The sequence below is a fragment of the Pelodiscus sinensis genome, chromosome 1 (assembly GCF_052426305.1).
Source record: "Pelodiscus sinensis isolate ZL-2025 chromosome 1, ASM5242630v1, whole genome shotgun sequence".
In the NCBI taxonomy this organism is placed as follows: Eukaryota; Metazoa; Chordata; order Testudines; family Trionychidae; genus Pelodiscus; species Pelodiscus sinensis.
Window position 1 is genome coordinate 148725389 of NC_143052.1, and position 21629 is coordinate 148747017.

The window sequence follows — 21629 nt, forward strand, 5'->3', positions numbered from 1 at the left end:
TCTCAAAGCCTTCCTGGAAAACTGGCATTATCTTCCTTTTACAGATGGAGAAACTGAGACACAGAAGGCAAGTGGCTTGCCCAAAGATCACAGGGCAACTCAGTGGCAGAGCCAAAGAAAAAGAACACTAATTCCCCATCCTCTCTTCTAATTACAGTCCTAAGGGAGTAACCAGTGCTGTAATGTAGCAATACCTTGGCTACGTCTAGACTGGCCCCTTCTCCGGAAGAGGCATGCAAAGCAGGCAAGTCAGAATAGGGAAATCCGCGGGGGATTTAAATATCCCCCGCGGGATTTAAATAAACACGGCCGCCGCTTTTTTTCCGGCTTGGGGAAAAGCCGGAAAAGAGCATCTAGACTGGAGCTAGTAGGAATAAGAGATCCTCCGGAAAAGGGCTTTATTCCAGAGGATCGCGCCAGTCTAGATGCTTTTTTCCGGCTTTTCCCCAAGCCGGAAAAAAAGCGGCGGCCGTGTTTATTTAAATCCCACGGGGGATATTTAAATCCCCCGCGGATTTCCCTATTCTGACTTGCCTGCTTTGCATGCCTCTTCCGGAGAAGGGGCCAGTCTAGACGTAGCCCTTGTGTGTTAGCGGTAGAGCTTCTACTGAGGGGATGGCAGCAGAGAGAACACACAGCAGCGTACTGCTTTACAGACACAACCATCTCTGTTAAGAGTCAGCATAGCATCACAGCTGACAGACATTACAGCTAAAGCACACAGGCTTTCCCCATATGGAACAGGAGCAGGCAGCTCCCATTCCAAGGTAGGAAGAGGTGACATTAGAGATCAAGAGAACATGGACCTCTATCAGGAAGTATTTTCATCAGACTAACACAGAAACACCAGGGCTGGCAGACTGGAGCCTGACAAGTTTTTTTTGTTTTTGTTTTTTTTACTGTGTAAACAAGAGCAACTGTGTTGATGTAGGTCCTCGGAAAGGCAATGAGAGGGCCCCCAAAAGTAACACCTCTTGAATCACCCCCAACAGTAATAATCTTCATGTGAGAAATCCGTAACACCTCCCAGTCTTGGCCACGACACTGATGGCTAAACAGAGCTCCCTGTGAATGCTGCAGCAGGGCTGTTATGAATGGGCACTACATCCATTTGAATGCAGTTGGGGGGGGGGGGAGGAGAGACCACTGGCTTTGCCTATTTGCCAGCTAAGGGAACCCAAAGTTTGGGCAACCAAGGGCTGCACCAGCAACTTTCCAGAAGCCTGAAGACCAAACCCAATCCAAGTACGATGGGACACCACCACAGGCACCCTCTTTTGGGAGACAAAGAGTTGGTCTACAGAGACCACAATCATACCCATTGGCATGAAGAATGCACCCCCCACACTCAAATCAGGCAGAGAAGAGCATCCACTATGTAGCCCACAGCAGGAAATGACTAACCCCAGACAGGAGAAACTGGCCAAAGCAGGTGAGAAAAAGGAAAGAAGAGTCCTCAAGGAGGGTTCAATTGGATGGGGAACCATAAAACGACAGTAGAGCTCAACTAGCAGACTCAGAAAGCAATGGGAAGGCGCTTACAATTAAGGTTCTGCACAGAAGGGATGTGTGTTCAGTGCAGGGAACCCAACTTGGTTCTGGCCTACAGATACTAATACAATGAGGCTACGTCTACACTGGCATGATTTTCCGGAAATGCTTTTAATGGAACAGTTTTCCGTTAAAAGCATTTTCAGAAAATTGCGTCTAGATTGGCACGGATGCTTTTCCACAAAAGCACTTTTTGTGGAAAAACGTCCGTGGCCAATCTAGACGCGGTTTTGCGCAAAACAGTACTGTGCTGTTTACACTGGCCCTCTTGCGCAAATGATTTGCGCAAGAGGGCTTTTGCCCGAATGGGAGCAGCACAGTATTTCCGCAAGAACACTGACGATCTTACATGAGATCGTCAGAATTCTTGCGGAAATTCAAGCGGCCAGTGTAGATAGCTGGCAAGTTTTTCCGCAAAATCAAATGATTTTGCGGAAAAACTTGCCAGTCTAGACACAGCCTGACAGTAACAGTACATCTCCTCATGGCCCTAGGTCAGGGGCAACTGTACTGGTCACGAGATTGCACCAGTTTAAGACCCAGTTTAAGTTAAGCTGGTGTGACTGCATGTAGATAAAGCCGTCATCCTGTGTGACTCTACTCAAGAATGTCCTGATTGCGGACAGACACATTGAGCTGATGCCAAAGGAAGCCCTTTTGGGCACCAGCATAGCATGGGGCAGGGCTTGGGCAGGACTTTGATTGTGGTCACCCTTTCCACAACCCATAAAGGTGTTGCAAACTTCATCCAGCTGCTAAGCATGTGAGGATATGGAGCCCTAATATGCTTCCTAAGGGAAGGCAGTTCAGGCCACCTATGCAGGAAAGAGCAGTATTAGCCCCTCACATCAAGGCTACATCTACATTGGCACCCTTTTCCAGAAATGCTTAAAATCGAACAGTTTTTCCGTTATAAGTATTTCCGGAAAAGCGCGTCTACATTGGCAGGATGCTTTTCCGGAAAAGCGTCTGTGCCAATGTAGACGCGCTTTTCCACAAAAAAGCCCCGATCATCATTTTCGCGACTGCTTTTCCAGAATAAGTGGCCCAGTGTAGACAAAGCCCAAGAGTAGATAAGGTAGTCTCCACAGGTATAGTAGAAATCTCTGTAATTAAGGCTGCTAACTCACTCATAACTCCCTAGTTTCACATGCTCATAAACCTCTCTCAAAACTTTCTTCTTTTGCATTGGCCAATTTTCCCAGCTTAGGGCCCAAGCTCGTTGCCAGTCAAGTCATTGTTCTCAAGACAGCAAGGCACTGGTGCAAGGCAATTTTTTAAAAAAAGTGAGTTGGTTGCATTTAGCCCTTTGATTTACGAACATGAACTAAAATACCCTGCTTTCTATGCTACCCCATCAGTTTCTCACGGTTTCAAGGTTTGCTCAGGGAATGCTTGGGAAGATAACTCTGGATCAACACAGCTTTGAAGTTTACTAAGGAATTAATCTTTATGAGAGTTTAGAATTTCGACTGAATTATAAAGAGTTTGAATTATAAAGTCAGATGCATTTGGAAATGCCATTTGGAGCATAAGCAGCAGGAAGCATCTACAAGTACACACATGTTCAGCTAAGTGTGCAGTTGGCCTCAATTGTTAAATGGCACCAACTGTCTATTGGCCAATGGAGGTCCATAAGCTGGCAAACTAGGGAAATTTCTCCCAATTTAGTAAAAAAGGGACTTGAAAATTAAATTAAAAAAATCAGAAAGCTATGTTAAGGCACTGCTAGGACTGCACAAAGACAGAGTTAGGAAACTAACAAGTTAAAAATTCCTGCAGCAGCCTTAAGTTGGCTTTACAAGTATGTCTGTAGTAATTTCCTATTCCTCTTTTCCTTACATGTGTAAGTCATGTAGTTTAATGTATTAAATTACACACTTCAGAACAAATAGGAAAAGCCATGCATGAGCAATGCAGTCAAATTAATGCTGCAAGAACCTTAACTTCAGCATTTCCTGACTCAAGCTCCAATCCAGAAATCAAATTCACAATGACAGAATGGTCTGTCCACATGAATCCAATTGTAGGACTAGGCCTTCCAATTTAAGTTCACAATGTTATTTTTTTTTACCTGAGTTTGGCAGGCCAAGTTTTAGCTTTCACTCTAGCAATTACTTTTTTATTGTAAAGAGATAAGTTAAGGTCTCCATATAATATGGTACAGATATTTCTATATTTTTTATTTCTAAATGTTTTTAAAATGTGTTTTAAATAGGTAATAAAAACACACGGGTGAATCTGTTGTACATGTATTACAGACCCAAGAAATGCAGCGGTGCTGTTTGCTTTGTAACAAACATAAGTGTTTGCCATGCAAAAAATTCAAGTTACAGCCCACACTATGTTAGTTTGCATCCTGAAAAGTTTGTCCAATGCTTGCTCTAGGGCCCCCACACGCTACTACAGGTTGGACCTCCCTGGTCCGGCACCTGATTGGCCCTGGACGAGGGATTTCGCCGGACCAAGAGAGGTCATTTCTGGCCCCCTTGCTGCCAGCCCCAGCCCTTGCCCTGCAGCTCCCCAGCTCTCTGACCCCAGCCCAGCTGAGCTGTGCCCTGAGCTTCCCCCTTCAGCCCAGCAGAGCTGCACGCCAGCCTTCTCGGTTCCCTACCTCCCCTCCCACCCAGCTGAGCTGCGCACCGGCTCCTTCATCCCCCACCGCCAGGCTGAGCCATGGACCAGGCTCCCCACGTCCCTTGTGTCGCCCTGGGCTATCAGTCCCCCATGTCTCCACAGTGCACCAGGTCTCTCTGATCCTGGACATCTGTGGTCCGGCATTGCTGGACCAGAGAGTTCTAGTTTATAGATGTGCAACCTGTAGCTAGCAGCAGAGCTTCCTTGTGACTCCTCCTCCAGCTCTAAGGCTACAGCAGCCTTCTCCAAATTTTTGGAAGTTGAGCCTGTACCTCTTAGTTTTTACATCCTCTATGCCCCCCATGCCTCTACTCTTTTGTGGGCCCCTTGGAAGGGGACCCCCCACAACAACCAACACTTTAAGAAACTCTGGTGTTATATCCTATTGTGAAGGCTATGCTTTCATGAGCAGTGACATAGTGAACACTTGTCATTTAAAGCATCTTGGTCTCCGAGTTTGTGTTCATTAAAACAAACAGGGCAGTTCAATCTCGGAACCATTGTTTCAGGCCCCTGGCAAATGCAGGTATACTAATCTGCATTGGCAATATTAAGGTCATGTTTTCAAAGTTCTCTAACAGCTAGACTTTTGGGGGTTCTTCCAAATAAAAGCTGAGACTCTAGAAAACAATTGAGAGGTCTGTTTGTACTCTTCGGGGAGCTGCCCTACCCTTTAGGGCCCTTTGCACTGCTTACACTTCAAGGGAGGGGATGGAAGTCAGTGGAACTACAATCCCAAACTCAAATCCCTACAGAGCAATCTAGTTGGGCTCCACAACCTGGGATCTCTTGCAGGAGCTCCCCCATCCTTTTGGGGGAAAGAACTGGGCTTTGTAATGCCTTAAAAACCATGGAGGAAGGGTAGGATTTACACCAAAAAGAAGTGTGAAATCCCTCTAATCATCTCCATGGGACAGCAAACCTGAAGTGAAAGGAAGGAATTATTTCCCAAACATATTACTTTGACAGTAGTACCCTGTCAGCCCTTTCCTCTTCTTTTGGGAGAACTAAATCAACAAGGCACTAGCAGCTGCTAGCATTCTGACAATTTATTTCATGCAAACATGCTCTGAGCAGTGTCGGAGGTTATGGTGCTTAGAATACTGGTCGCTATCTGGAGCCCTGACTACACTAACCTTCCCACCAATGGCAGAGGTGAAAGAACAGTAGCAAACATGGCAATTTAGCAGCAGAATACTAATTTAGAGGTAGTCTCTGTATCTGCATAGCTTTCATGTTCCTGGCGGATAGCCATTGGCCGTTAGCTACCTCTCTGTGTGGCTGAACGTGTGCTGGAAAGCATTCCAGAATTTTGACTTGCAAAGAGTGGGGGTTTTTTGGTAAATGGGAGGCAGTTTTTTTTTTTTTTTTTTTTTTGTAAATGGGGTTTTGTTTTTGTTTTTTTGTTTTGTTTTTGTAAACGGGAGGTTTTCTGTAATTCTAATTTGTTCATCTTAAAAATAGATAGATAATCAATTCCTGTAGGACCAGTACTGGTCCCATCTTCGCAGCCAGTTATATATTCAAACCACAAAAAAGGGAAAAAAGGCAAGCCTGTTTAAAATCAAATTCTTAGAAGGTTAAATACACAGCAACTTTGAGGCAAGAATAACTAAGCAGAACAGCAAAAAAAAAAAAAAAAAAAAATCTCCCACTAATCAAAACTATTCCCCCAACTGATATTCTAGCACTCCGTACAATTGTTAGTTGGGCCTCCTTAGATGGGCTGATACCTTGACACTGGCATCTTCAGGAAACACGTAGCTAAAGAGCCCAGCCTTTGGAGCAAGAATGTTATTTCGAACCATTAAGTAAACATTCTAAACAATGGAATTAATTCTCTCTCTCTCTTTTTTTTTTTCCGGTCATTCAAAGTTCACAACTGAGATAACAAACTGACAAAAGTAGTAACTTTGTCCTCTGCAGGGACACAATCACACCCTATGTTGCTAAAAACTACAGGAGTGCCAGTCCTCTGCAGCCCAGATGCAGGCCTATGCTTTTGGAGCAGAAGGGTGTTAAGACTTATTTCTGTCCCCTAAAGGTTGTTAAATCGCCATGGTCTAAGAACAGGCAACCACACAGGCCTGTGTAGTCATGAACTGTCACAGTAGACCACCTGATCAAACCAACTTCTGTATAACTAAATCACGTTATGCTTTACTTGCAAATTGTGTCTTATACACACACCTACAGTTGCCCACACGCACGACTTGGAATTTAAACAACTTCAATGGACATCATCCAGGGAACTAGATATATTTGAGGAGCACTGAACTCAGCTTTAATTCACTTGTTTATTAATCCATTATTACTTTGCTTCCCACACAGGGCTTTACAAATGTATTCCCACGAGTGGGAAGCTTTCCCTGGCAAACTTGTAGTCTTTTCAGGGGGGGCTGGGCCGCGGCACATAGTCTGAAGTTAGCGAGAGCCCAGTTCTGCACATTGCTTTTCTCCAGGACTCTGGGCAGCCGTGCCAAACGACAAGACGCTCATCTGATGCATGCTGACACATGGGAAACGCTCTGAGCAGCAGAGGCAGACGAACAAGAAAACAGAGGCTTGGGCAACCCATGCAGTAATCAGGAGGCTGTGGGGGGGGGGGGGGGAAGAGGTGCGCGGGGTGCCCAAAAGGGGCGGGGATCAGGCACCTACTAGCCAGGAGCTGGAACTAACAAGCGCACTCGCTGGGAGCTAGGACTTGCAAGCCCCCCCCCCCCCGCGCCTGTCCCCCCCCCCCCCCACTCCGATTCAACGGAGGTAGAGAGACTCCTGCCAGAGTGAAGCCCCCGGGGCCACCAGACACAGGCTCGAGCTCGCACGCAGCCCAGAGCCATGCCCATGCCCATGCCGGCCGGCGCCCCTGGGAGAGGGGGCAGAGCGCACGCCCGTGGCGGGGCAGAAGAGGCCCGGCTGGGGGGTGCGGGACTGCGGGGGGGGGGGCAGGGCCTCCGTGCCCGGGGATGCTGCCCCGCGCGTGGGGAGCGGGGCGCGAGCCGCCGCAGCAGGACCCCGCAGGGAGCGGCTCGGCGGGGCAGCCCCGGGGGCGCGTGCAGGGCGGCGGCAGGGGAGGGGGGCGCGTGCAGGGTGGGGCCCCGGGGAAGCCGCAGGGGGAGCCGGGCCGCCCGCACCCACCTCTCGCGGCCGCTCCATGCTGCTCCCGGCGCCAGCCCCGCTGCAGTCGCTAGCCCCGCCGCTTTCCGCTTCCTGTGCCCGGCGCCGCCCCGCCCGCTGCAGCCCGCCCCGCCTGCAGGGACCGCCCCCTGCAAGACCCCCCCCCCCCATCTGCTGTGAGCGGCCAAGGACACCCCCACCCCGCTCCAGCACCCCCCACAACAACACTCCCCGAAGCACCTCCAGTGCTGAGGCCGCCACCTGGCACCCCCCGCAGCCTCCTGCCTCTCCTCCCCCCGCTCGTCGCTCTCCCACTGGGACCTACTGCAAGCTCCCCGCAGGGACCCCAACCTCCGGCCGTGTAAGTACATGAGTGCTCCGCTCTAAGGCTATGTCTACACTCGCGGCTTCTTGCGCAAGTATGGTCGTTCTCGCGCGAAAATCCGCAGCGCGTCTACACTGCCCGTCCGCTCTTGTGCAAGGAAATGTACAGTCCGGCGTGGGAAGAGAGGGCTTCTTGCGCAAGAGCGACGCTCTTTTTTAACAGGTGTAAGCTCTCTTGCGGAAGAGGGCAGTGTCGACACTCGGCAGGGATTTCTTGCGCAAGAAAACCCTATGGCTAAAATGGCTGTTGGAACTTTCTTGCGCAAGCGAGCGTCCACACTGCCATGGGCACTCTTGCGCAAAAGCACAGCGCACACATGGCAGCGTGGACGTTTTCTTGCGCAAGAAGCCGCAAGTGTAGACATAGCCTAACAGTGGCAAGAGCTGGGGCAAAAGCCAGCAGGGAGCTACTGAAAGAGCTGGCAGGGACCGAGCTTGTAGTAGGACAGTGCCTAAAAGAAATGTGAAGTTACGTTCACCACTGCCACCATGTCTTCAGCACCCGGCTCCTACACACACCTCCCCACCCACCCACCTTTTTGAGGATCAGTCCTTCCCAGTTCCCACACTAAATCCTCCCACTCTCATCTCAACCTCTTGCACCTCCACTCTATTGCATCCATTTCAAGTACTCTTGCAATATTCCCTCTTACAAGATCAGCCCTCTCCACCCAGGGCTCAATTAATCACTATGGACACACATGCCAGGAGGCTGCAGTGACCTGTAGTCCAGTCAGCACCCAGTGCTCTTTAAAGGAATCCAATAAATCAATAGAGGCTGCACAGAATAACTCTGGGTGAGGGAAGTGACCAAGGACAAGAAATAAGCCCTGCAGTTGCAGAGCTCTCTCCCTGCTTGCCTTGTCTAGCTTCTTCTTCCTAGTCTGGTGGGTAGCCATTGTGGTCTAGTGGACAGGACACTAAACAGGGAGTCAGGAGACTTGTGTTATATTCCTGGCTTTGCCACTGACCTCTGTGATCTAAGTCACTTTACCGCTCTGTGCCTCCGTTTCCCCCTTTTGTCTTGTCTTATTTAGACTGTAGGGCTACGTCTACACTGCAGGCTTTTTGTGCAAGACAGCTGTTCTTGTGCAAAAACTTGCAGAGCATCTACACTGCATGCGTGATCTTACACAAGTAAATTTACAGTAAAGCATCAGAAGAGAAGGCTTCTTGCGCAAGAGTTATTCCTCTCCCCACAAGGAATAAGCCCTCTTGCAAAAGAGCTCTTGCGCAAGAAGGCAGTGTGGACAAAACCAGGAGTTTCTTGCACCAGAAACTCCTATGGCTAAAATGGCCATCAGAGCTTTCTTGCGCAAGAGAACATACACACTGCCATGGATGCTCTTGCGCAAAAGCACATGGCAGTGTGGATGCGCTCTCGCGCAAGACCTTTTTGCGCAAGAACTCTTGTGCAAAAAATTCTTGAGCAAGAAGCCTGCAGTGTAGACATAGCCTAGAATTTTCAATGGCAGAGCAAGCAATAGAATCGATATCTCCTGGCTTCCTACTGTGTGCTTTAACTACTAGTAAATATTCTGTCATTTAAAATAAGACTATATTTAAAGTAAGACGATATGCTAATCATGTCTACACTGGCACTTCACTAAATCTTTGTCCCTCAGGGGTGTGAAAAAACACCCTACTGAGCACAAGTAAACAGGCTGAGCTCCCAGCACTGTTAGCTACTCTCCTCATTTAAGTGATTTACACAGTGTTGGGAGAGTTTTCTCGCAGTTCTGGTGCTGTAGCCATACTTTCACTTTAATAATTTTTTAGAGCATAGACTACATGGTCATATGTTAACACAGGGCACAAGGTTATTGTGATGTTATTTGGGGGATGGTAGATTATATGCATCCCTTTTTGTCCTCCTCTTCCCTGAGCAATGCCACAGGTTGTATCTGAAATATATAGAATCAGAGGCTACGTCTACACTGGCATGATTTTCCGGAAATGCTTTTAACGGAAAAGTTTTCCGTTAAAAGCATTTTCGGAAAAGCGCGACTAGATTGGCAGGACACTTTTCCGCAAAAGCACTTTTTGCGGAAAAGCGTCCGTGGCCAATCTAGACGCACTTTTCCACAAAAAAGCCCCGATCGCCATTTTCACGATCGGGGCTTTTTTGCGGAAAAGAAATCTCAGCTGTCTACACTGGCCCTTTTGTACAAAAGTTTTTCAGAAAAAGACTTTTGCCCAAACAGGAGCCACATAGTATTTCCGTAAAAGCACTGACAATCTTACATGAGATCGTCAGTGCTTTTGCGGAAATTCAAGTGACCAGTGTAGACAGCTGGCAAGTTTTTCCGCAAAAGCAGATGATTTTGTGGAAAAACTTGCCAGTCTAGACACAGCCATAGAGCTGAGAGAGACCTCAGGAGGTCATCAAGTCCAGCCCCCTGCCCAAAGCAGGACCAATCCCAGCTAAATCAACCCAGCCAGGGCTTTGTCAAGTGGAGACTTAAAAACCTCTAGGGATGGATATTCCACCACCTCCCTAGGTAACCCATTCCAGTGCTTCACCACCCTCCTAAGGAAAAACTATTTCACAATATCCAACCTAGTCCTCCCCCACTGTAACTTGAGATCATTGCTCCTTGTTCTGCCAACCCTCACTACTGAGAACAGCCTCTCTCCATCCTCTGTGGAACCTCCCTTCAGGAAGTTGAAGGCTGCTATCAAATCCCCCCTCACTCATCTCTTCTGCAGACTAAATAAGCCCAAATCCCTCAGCCTCTCCTCATAGGTCATGTGCTCCAGCCCCCAAATCATTTTGGTTGCCCTCCACTAGACCCTCTTCAATGAGACCACATCCTTTCTATAGCGGGGGACCCACAACTGGACACAATACTCCAGATGTGGCCTCACCAGAGCTGAATAAAGGGGAATAATCACTTCCCTAGATCTGCTGGTAATGCTCCTTCTAATGCAACCTAATATTCCATTGGCCTTCTTGGCTACAAGGGCACACTGTTGACTCGTATCCAGCTTCTCATCCACTGTAATCCCCAGGTCCTTTTCTGCCAAACTGCTACTTAAACGTTCGGTGGTTCCCAGCCTGTAACAATGCTTGGGATTCTTCTGTCCCAGGTGCAGGACTCTACACTTGTTCTTGTTGAACCTCATCAGATTTCTTTTGGCACAATCCTCTAATCTGTCTAGGTCACTCTGGACCCTATCCCTGCCTTCCAATGTATCTACCTCTCTCCCTAGCTTAATGTCATCTACAAACATGCTTAGGGTACAAATCCACCCCCTCATCCAGGTCATTAATAAAGATGTTGAATAAAACTGGCCCTAGAACCAATCCTTGGGGCACTCCACTAGAAACCAGCTGCCAACCTGACATTGAGCCGTTAATCACTACCCGTTGGGTTCGACAGTCTAGCCAGCTTTCTATCAATTTTACAGTCCATGTATCCAATCCATACTTCCTTAACTTGCTGGCAAGAATATTGTGGAAGACCATATCAAAAGCTTTGCTAAAGTCAAGGTATATCACATCCACTGACTTTCCCATATCCACAAAGCCAGTTACCTCATCGTAGAAGCTAATCAGATTGGTCAGGCATGACTTGTCCTTGGTGAATTCATGTTGACTATTCCTGATCACTTTCCCCTCTTCCAAGTGCTTCAGAATAGATTCCTTGAGGATCCCCTCCATGATTTTTCTAGGGACAGAGGTAAGGCTGACTGGTCTGTAGTTCCCTGGATTGTCCTTCTTCCCTCTTTTAAAGATAGGCACTATATTTGCCTTTTCCCAATCATCTGGGATCTCTTCCGATCTCCATGAGTTTCAAAGATAATAGCCAAAGGCTCTGAAATGACATTTGTCAACTTCTTCAGTACACTTGGATGTATTAAATCTGGAGCCATGGATTTGTGTATGTCTAGCTTTTCTAAATAGTTCTTAACCTGTTCTTTCTCCACTGAGGGCTGCCCACCTCCTTCCCATACTGCATTGCCTAGTGCAGTAGTCTGGGAGCTGACCTTGTCTGTGAAGACAGAGGCAAAGAAAGCATTGAGTACTTCAGCTTTTCCCACATCATCTGTAACTAGGTTACCTCCCTAGTAATAATACATAGTTGATTTATTATATTTGATCTATATCTTATTTTGGGTTACAACAGACTGTTACAAAGCTGATTAAGAATTAGATGAAACTCATTTCACTCTGATTTGGCAGTACCCTTAGTATTTAGCAGTACAATATCCACTTTGCAGTGGCATATGACCAGGGTGTACTAGAAATGGAATATCAGATTATTAACTCCATTTTATATGATGTGCCAAACACATGTCTAAACTTGCCTGAGGGCATCATATTGAATTGCATTCCTGACAGTTGCTCTGCCCTGGAATGATGCTTTGTGCAAGGACAATGACAGAGCATTATGGGGCCATTGAGTGAGGGACTCAAATACTGACCAACTCCAGTGGAACAATGATTTTTCTATGCTGGGGTTTGCATCTGGGGCAAGCTTAACAAAGGGACAAGTGGGCTGGAATTTCCCAGTTTGATCCTATTGCACAAAGGAGAGCCCCTCAGAGTTCTGCTCTGTGTGTCATTGACCACCAATGTATGTAAGAAGAAAGTTGTACTAGTTTTAAAAAATTACCTGGTTTAGAGGGGAAGTGAAGGCAGCTATAACAAATGAAAGAATAGAGAAGTTGATAGAAATGAATATAAATACATTAGAAATTGTAGAAAATTGATAAGGGAAGCAAAGGGACACAAGGAGAAAAATATAGCCAGGACAATAAAAAGGTTTTTTTAAAAATGTACTAGGAAAAAAAGTAATCCTGAGAATGATACTGGTCCATTAGTAGATGGAAATGGTAAAATTATTAATAATGTAGAAAATACAGAAGTGTTCAATAAATATTTCTGTTCTATATCTGGAGGAAAAAAGATGATAGTCTTAACTTATGGTGATAACCAGGGCTCGCCAAGCAGCAGTGAGCCCTGCTCACCAGCCGCGTGGTTTGGCACGCTGCACATGCGCAGACTGCGCTGTGCGTCTGTGCCAGCTTGGAATCTACTCGCCACGGGCAGGTAGATTATACTAATTGTCGAGACCTGGTGATAACACACTTTCTGGTCACCGCATTTCTGAAGGATTTTAAACAGAAGCTACCAAAAGTTAGATATTATTAAATGAGTAGTCTCAGATAGCTTCCATCCAGGGGTTTTACCAGAACTGGCTGAGGGGCCCTCTGGACTGTTAATGTTGATTATTAATAAACTCTGGAGAATTGGGGAAGTTCCAAAAGACTGGAGAAAAGCTACTGATGTGCCAATATTTAACATGAGTAAACAAGATGACCTGGTTAATTATGGGATTGTTCAACTTTGGGCAAAATAATGGAGTGGTTGATACCGGACTTGTGTACTAAAGAATTAAAGGAGGGTAATATAATTAATGCAACATGGGCAGGGGCGGACTGGCCCGGCGAGATACCGGGAATTTCCCGGTGGGCCGTCGTGTCCGCACACTGTTGCCCCTCACTCCAAGTGGTTCCGCGTCCGTGCTGTATACAGCACGCAGAGTCTGACCAGCCGCCTGCGCCGCGTGTTGGACATGACACGGGGTGGGGCTTGAGGGGCACGCAGGGGTGACGTCATGGAGAGGGCCGGTCTCAACCCATTTCCTGGGCCTATTTTGATTGCCAGTACGCTCCTGATCATGGGTTTATAGAAGACTGATCCTGTCAAACTAACATGAATAATTTTTTATGGGATTACAAATGCGGTTGATAAAGGTAACAGTGTTGATGTAATATTTGTAGGGATGTTGCCTTGGTACCATAGGTTTTAATTAAAAAGCTAGAATGATATGAAGTTAACATGGTGTATATTAAGATCTATCAGTCAGTTTTTAATCCATTTAATGTGCACTATGGGCACAAGCAAACAACGTGGCTGTGTCTAGACTGGAAAGTTTTTCCGCAAAATCAGCTGCTTTTGCGGAAAAACTTGCCAGCTGTCTACACTGGCCCCTTGAATTTCCGAAAGAACACGGACTTCCTACTGTCCGAAATCAGTGCTTCTTGCGGAAATACTATGCTGCTCCCGTTTGGGCAAAAGCCCTCTTGCGCAAATGATTTGCGCAAGAGGGCCAGTGTAGACAGTACAGTATTGTTTTGCGCAAAAAGCCCTGATGGCTAAAATGGTGATTGGGGCTTTTTTGCGCAAAAGGGCATCTAGATTGGCACGGACACTTTTCTGCAAAAAGTGGTTTTGCGGAAAAGCGTCCGTGCCAATCTAGATGCTCTTTTCTGCAAATGCTTTTAACGGAAAACTTTTCCGTTAAAAGCATTTGCGGAAAATCATGCCAGTCTAGACGTAGCCTGTATGGTTTAAGACAGCAAAATGTAAACCTAACCATCTAGAAACAAAGAATGCAAGCCATACGCACAGGATGGGGGAACTCTATCCTGGGAAGCATTGAATCTGAGGATGTATGGGTCTTGGTGAATAATCAGCTGAGCATGAGCTTCAGTGCAACACTGTGACCAAAAGAGCTAATGCAATCCCAGAATGAATAGACAGGGAAATCTTGGGTAGGAGTGGAGAAGTTATTATACTTCTGTATTTGGCATTGGGGCAGCAGCTGCTGCAATATTATGTCCAGTTCTGGTGCCTGCAATTCAAGAAGGATGTTGATAAATTGGAGGGAGTTCACAGAAGAGCCACAAGAATTATTTAATTCTTACAATGATAGACTCTATGATGATCTATACTCCTATGTTCATCCCTTTTTATGGGACTATGATACATTTGTACAAAGTATGCCTTGTGAAGTAATCCTTTGAAAACTCAATTTGCTGATCATTATTGTCTTGGTAAAATGTATCTGGCAGCACACTGTGTAGAGTTATAAGTTTCTGCTGTAAAATATTACAATGACATCTTCCAAGTCAAGAAAACAAATACAATCCAGTTCCTCAGAGACACAAGGGAAGAAAACATCTCTGCTAGGTGTCAGCACAAAGGAACCATCATTTAGGCTTTGTCTATACTAGCAAGCTTTGTCGAGGAAAAGTGTCTGTTGGCAACAAAACTGCATGAGTGTTCACATTGCAACAACTTGTGTCAGGAAGAACAGCCATTTTCACTGATAAAAAACTCCCAGCTCCACAAGGGACCTTTTACTTTTTCCCTCCTTTTACTGGTGACAAACACGCAGTATGGACACCTCCGGGCATTTAGTCACTGATTCCGGCCTCCAGGAAGTAGCTCACAATTTCCAATCAGATGCTCTGGTCAGCAGTTTGAACACCACTGCTCTGCAGCCAGGTGACCAGCTACCCACCCTGCCCCCTTGCAAGCCCTGTGAAATTTAAATCCCATTTCCTGCTTGCTGGCTGGCTTTTCTGTGTGAGTTTATTGGAGAGGGATAGTGACTGTATGGTTTCATTGACATGGTTCCTGAAGTATTTGAGTCCCAGCTCGAGGTGATCTCTAGGAACGGGAACTCGTACAGACACATTCGTCGATCCTTGCGTGAAAAGGGAATGAGTGGGACATGCTGCAGTGCAGAATGAAGACTGAAGAACTCAGACAAGCTTATCATAAGGCCTGTGAAGTGAAATGATGCTCTTGGTGCTTCCCCGAAGACCTGCTGTTTCTATAAGGAGATGGACACTGTCCTCAGTGATAACCCCACCTCCACTGCCAAGAATCCAATGGATACTTCAGAAGCCGCAGAGGCAGAATACAGAGGACCTAACTCGGAAGATGAAATAGTAGATGAAGAGGTTGAGGTAGACAAGGACCAGAGGCTCTCCCTGGATTCGTCAAGGGTGCCTGGCAGCCAGGAACTGTTCGCTGCTGCTGGATATAGCCAGTCTGAGCAGCCGCTTTCTGGGGACCAGGAAGCAGGGAATGAGACACAGGATAAGTGGTTGTTGCTTATGGAGTGGAGGGCTGAGGACATGGAAAAGTGGGAGGCTGACTGTGTTCCTGGGAGCTGAACAAAGCCCTGCATCGCTGATCAATATGGCCAAGCAGGATGTTGATACTCGCAGAGATCTCAGTGGAATCCTGCAGAGAGAGGCTACCGAAACTTAAGAGGTCTTTGTTAATTTTCTGCCTCAGATTCCATGGCAGCATGGCTTTGTCCCCTCCCCCACTGTAATTTTAACATCCCTACCCTCATCAATCACTTGTGTAGGGTAGGGATGTTAAAATTAGGTGAATCAACTTACTTGGAACGGAAGGGCTGGGAATTTGATGGTGGTGGTGTGCTGTGTTATGGCTGGCTAGAGCGCTCATATGTTATAACTGTGAGCAACTTACACGCTGGAGGCTGTGTGAGAGACGACCAGGAGTGGTAACTCTCACAACAAAGGAGTGTAAAAGGCGCCCCAGGCTGGAGAATTGAAGGGGCAAAACCAGATTGTACCCTGGGTAATGGAACAGACTCAAAGTGGGCAATCCATTTATCTTAACAAAAAGAAGGTTAAGAGGTGGCTTGACTACAGTCTGTGCCTACATAGGAAATAAATATTTAACAATGGGCTCCTAGGCGAAGAGGGAAAGGCATGACACTCCAAGGGTGGGAAGGTGAAGCTAGACACTCTGGCTATGTCTAGACTGGCATGATTTTCCGCAAATGCTTTTAACGGAAAAGATGTGAGTTTGGGGGAGTATTTGTGCAGGTGAGGGCACTGATCCCCCAACAGAGGCAAGGAATGGGGGTCACAGCTGAACGGGATCCTAGTGGCCATCTCCTTACAACGAGGAGTGCCAATGGTGGGGCAGAGCAAAGGGGGTGGAATGTCAGATGTTGGAGACAGTGCGGAAAGGAGGTGAGATGGGGCATGGGGAGGAGATGGAGAGAAGAGGATGTGGGAAAGGGTTGGGGTGGGGGAAGGAAGCAGGAGCCCAGCACATGGCATTCCCTGAGCAGCAAGAACCTCAAATGGGAGGCAACCACCGCAGCACCAGAGCAGCGACGTTGCTGTAGTAGCAGGTGCTGGTGGCTGCCAGCAGCAGCTGGAGCTCCCTCATTGTGCCATGCTGTTCCCCCGCCCCCATCCCTGCAGCACCAACAGCCCAGGTTCCACTGTTGGCCAGAGGAGAGACAGCCAGTGAACCAAGGGACTAGCTTCAGTATGCACCGTGCCCCTCCCAAATATAGCAGTCAAACTGCGCCTATTGGTAGAGCATGTGTAAAGAGGTTTCCAAGCCCCCATACAGAACTAAGACAGAGGAGAAAAGAAATTCTTCCTCTGCTCATAGAGCAGAGTTAATCATACCCCAGCACAGCCACCAGAACTGCCAGACATGGAAACAAGAACCACAGCTGGGACCAATACGGAAAACAAGCCCAGCTATCAAGGAAAGAAAGCAGACAGACAAAGTCTCTTTGCTCTGAAGTTTGCTCTTATTTCTCCAGCTGTATCTGAGCTCCTGATTTGTTTAAAAAAAAAACCCAACTTTTTCTTTTTTGTTTTGTTTCTATTCTCATGTCAGATTTTGGCTTCTCTGACATGCCGATAAAAGGACACGTCTAGACTATATCCCTCTTTTGAAAGAGGGATGTAAATTAGACAGATCGAAATTGCAAATGAAGCAGGGATTATGGTGGCCATAACAAAAACAACTTTGCTACAGGACATCTGACATGCCAGACATTCACGGAAGACCAGTACTTGTTTTACAAAGCCAGGCATCGTGCACCTTCAGACTGGTCCCATGGAGGAAATGCTATGTTCCTGACTTTTGCTTAGCATTGTGCAATATTAGCAGGCATACAGTACCAGCTAAAAGATCAGTTCTTGATGACATTCCCAACAGCCATCTCTGCCTGATTGTGATTTGTGTATGCACAGAAATTCCATCCACTTGACCTCTTCTGAAAATGTGCTGGAATATACAGTCCGTTGACTGGTACCGGTTCAGCCTCTGAACTGGCATGAAACTCTGATGAATCTTGATATTACAAGATCGAGCCACAATGCCTGGATGGCTCCTCTGTCTTTTAGGTAGTGTGGCTCCAGTTACCTACAAACCATCTCATGTAAGTGCAGATGCAATCTCCGCACCACTAATTGCCAGCTCCCACGTCCAATAGATAAAACATAAGGCAGCAAGTCCACAAACAACTTTACTGGGCACTAACTCTGTGTCAGTTGTCTTCACCCCTTTCTGGCCCCTACGCAGGGTGTGCCATGGACAAGGGACTCTCCAACACAAAGTCCAAGAAAGTGGCAGGAGTAGACAAAATATATCCAGAATTTCTGAAGAACCTTGACCCAAAGGTAAGAAGGTGACTGGCAGACTTCTTTACCAACATCCACTCTTCTGGAATAATACCAAGAGCGGTAAGTAGCACAGATCGCAGACATTTTGAAGCCCAGATAAGAAACCACTGACCCAACAATCTAACTGTCCATCTGCCTCCTGATCTCTTGCTATAAAACTGGTGTACTGGTACCTAATTCAAAGTTTACAAATGGAACCGGAGCAACTGAATCTCAAACAGCAGACCAGATTTAGGAGCACTCACACTGTTATGAGCAGGTGCTTGCTTTCACCTGCTATGCAGACTCTGGCTACAGAAAAATGAAAACAGCATCAGTGTCGGCATTTCTTAAATATGATACTCTATGGCACAAAGATCTCCTGTTGAAATTAGGGACGTAAGGGAGTAGTCGACTACCTGATAAGCCTGTTTACTGGGTAGTTGAGTCACTACTGGCATTCCCCCTTGCCCACCGGCTGCTTCTCTGTCAGTGGTAGCTGGGGGTGGGGAGGAGAGGAGAAGCAGGAGCTGGTGCTGCGGGGAACTGGCTTAAAAGCTGGTTTCCCCCCCCCCAGCACCATCTCCGTGGTACTGCCTGTCCTCCTCCCCTTATTGCTGCTTCTGTCAGCCCCTGTCTGCAGGGGATCCCCGTGGGTTAAAAGTGGGCACAACCTACTTCTTCAGATGAACACACAAACTCATGATCCCATCGACATGTTTTGTTAGTCTTTAAGGTGCTGCGAGACCATTTGTTAAGTTTTTCCAGTTACAGACTAACTCGGCTCCCCATCTGAAACTATTATCCTGGAAGTTCATCTATGCAGATGATAACTCTGCTAGCAACACAAGCGTCTTCTCTGAAGGTCACAAAGATCATGAACAATGAGCTTTGGACACTTGAGACATATTTCATTGGCCACCCCTCTTATTTCCAAACTGTGCATGTAGATCAGTGTTTCTTAAACTTTTTAAGACCAAGAAACACCAAACCTTTTTTTTTTTTTTTTTTTTTTTTGCAGAACACAAAGGGATTTTTTGTTGTTGAAAAAAAAAAAGGATTCACAGCTTAAGTAACACTGCTGTAGATCACGTATGCAGTTAGCCCTCCGCATGCAGTTGTGTGTTAATTCTGGCCCATCTCTTGATAGGTTTGTTATCCTAAAACTCTGCTTTCATACAAACTGGTCACTGATGCAGCAGGCACAGCTAGCCAGCTCTAGACGTGTCTTTAACAGGAGAGGCATCACATGTCATTTAGCTGCTACCAGCAACAACTGAAAGGATGCTTTACATTGCAGTGGGGAGCTTTTTGGGGGGTCAGAGGCTGCTAACCCACACAGATATTAGTTGGGGGCCACACAAAAGTGAGAAAACACACACACATTCCACAAAGCACCTTGACGTGGTAGGCTGTTCTTTTTTATTTAGGATTTTAGTGTGATGGCTGAGTTTGCTTTTTGCAGGGAAGGGGCTGAGGGTGTGTGTGATTCCCACCCACCCCTTCCCTCAGGTCCTGCATGCCTCCTTAACAGCTAAGGCATTGCTGGCACTGTGTGGCTGGGGCCAAACTATACAGGGAAGGAGTTCTGGGGCTTGCTCCTTTCTCCCTAAAGGCACCCCATGCAGGGAAAGGTTCTGTCTGGGGCTTCCCTTCCCTCCCACTCTGGGGACAGATCCCCTCCTTCGGTTCCTCCCTCCCACTTTTCTGGTCCCGCACTTCTCCTTAGCAGCAAAAGGAATTTTGCTGGTAGGCTGTGCAGCTGCCGGAGGCTGGAAAGCAGCTCCAGCCTTTCCCACTGCCACCTCAGGGAAACGCCGCAGCGCTCCAGCACATGGAGCTTCTCCCTCCCCCCAGATCTGCGCGGGCCTCTCCCAGGTGCAGGAGAGGCCCTGGAAGCATCCGGCCACGCTGCAGGGGAGGCTGGGGGAAGTTTTTAAAGCCCCCCCCCCCCGAGGGCCAGATGAAATTGTTTGGTGGGCTGGATGCAGCCCGCGGTCCAGAGGTTCCCCACCTTCACTTGTAGGCTCACAGAGAACACAGAAAAGACAAAGCCTCCTGATCAACCGCAGCCTCGCACAACTAGTCAGGTGCCCTTGCGAAGGGCTGGACAGTCTCTGCTCCCACTGCGGGCAGCCACGAACATCATCAGTGCCTGCAGCCGAGCGCGCGCCTCGACGCATCAGCTCCCCCCTGACATGCCCCTCCTCATCGCGGATGCTTCTGACGTGAGTTCCAAGTTTTCCTGCCCTCTCCCCTGGCAGGGGCTGGGCTGGCGTCACTCACAGCAGCCTGGGGTGGGGTTAATGACATCATGCCTCTCACTTTCCCAACCCTCCCCCAATCAGAAACTTAGCCCCAGCTTTCATTTTTAAACCCGAACGGTCCAGTGTCAAAGGACAGCTCCACCCCCCCCCCCTTTTTTTTTTAAAAAAAAATTTCCAGTTCCTTTGGCCTCGCCCTTCGAGCCTCCGGACCAGTGTGGGCCGCCTGACATGGCGAAGGGCACACGCCGTGAAGATAGAGAAAGAGAGTTGTAGGGGAAAGGGGGGGAGGAAGGAGGTGAGTGCCCCCCCGGGGACGGGGTTGGGTGGATATAAGTAGGAGGGGTTTTGTGCAGTTGCCACAGGCTGCGCTGGGTGTCTCGCACACAGATCCAGCGGGGCAGACGAGAAGAGCAGGGATTGCCCTTTTCAGGCGATCATTTTGAAGACTCTTCTCTGAGGTACACATCCGACTGCCTCATGGCACACCGGTGTGCTGCGGAACACAGTTTCAGAAACACTGATCTAGATCCTTGCAGAGACCTTATGGAAGTTTGGGCAAGGTAAGACCATGCTATGGAGGTAGCTTTCCGCCCCCATCAGATCGGTGTGTGCATGTTTCTCTTTGTTTGCAGAAGCATAGTAGAGTATATCAGGCTGCAAAGACTTCAGCATTTGGCCTCCCGAGTCTGAAGTTGAATCCCATGTTTGGCCACCAGTGGCTGACTCAATATTAATAAATAAACATCAATCTACTTTGAAGCACTCAACCAACATACCCAAGATAACACATCTATCTATCCTCCTCTGTGTAGCTGCTCCTAATCCAGAGGACTTACAGCTGGGAGGAATTTGGCTGTAGGTGCTTGGGAGGCTGTGAAGTATGTTGGCACACGTTGAAAGGAGACACAGTTGGAAATTACACCAATTACAAGATGATGACCAAAGTAAGGGAAAAAAAGGGGTGGAGGAGCACAGGCTTGTGCCTCTAACCGCAATGCCACTTGAACAGTTGAGTAAAACTGGGAACGAACAATGAAAAAACAAGGATTTGTATTTTAATTCTGGCAGAACAGAACATTTTCCCATGCTGGAGCAAAATATTTCCCTGCTGTTTGAAACCAGCCCAATAGCAACATGTGCTGTTGTGTTGGGTAATGGTGCCACCAGCTGATCAGTCTGGAGAATGCCAGTTGGAAAATAAGGTAACATACAAAGCCTGGTCATCTGAAGAAGTGGGTTGTGCCCATGAAAGCTCATGATACCATCTACATGTTTTGTTAGTCTTTAAAGTGCTACCAGACTTTTTGTTTTTTTTAAAGTTTTTCCAGTTACAGACTAACTTGGCTACCCCTCTGAAGCTTTTGTACATTTAAATGGCACTTTCATCTTCAAGAGCATTACAAACTAATGCCCTGAGCTTGC

The 21629-nt window shown here is 47.4% G+C and overlaps 1 protein-coding gene across 2 annotated transcripts in view; it reads right to left on the reverse strand.

The window, feature by feature from the left end:
• The window catches only part of VANGL1 (VANGL planar cell polarity protein 1), a 63453-nt gene extending 56044 nt beyond the window's left edge, over positions 1-7409 (reverse strand). Inside the window, exon 1 of one of the 2 annotated variants that reach the window (XM_075905819.2) lies at positions 7327-7409. The gene's annotated coding sequence lies outside the window, so the exon portion shown is untranslated. The remainder of the gene's footprint in view (positions 1-7326) is intronic. The other variant, XM_075905815.2, reaches the window with a different exon arrangement.
• Between the last annotated feature and the right edge of the window lie 14220 nt (positions 7410-21629).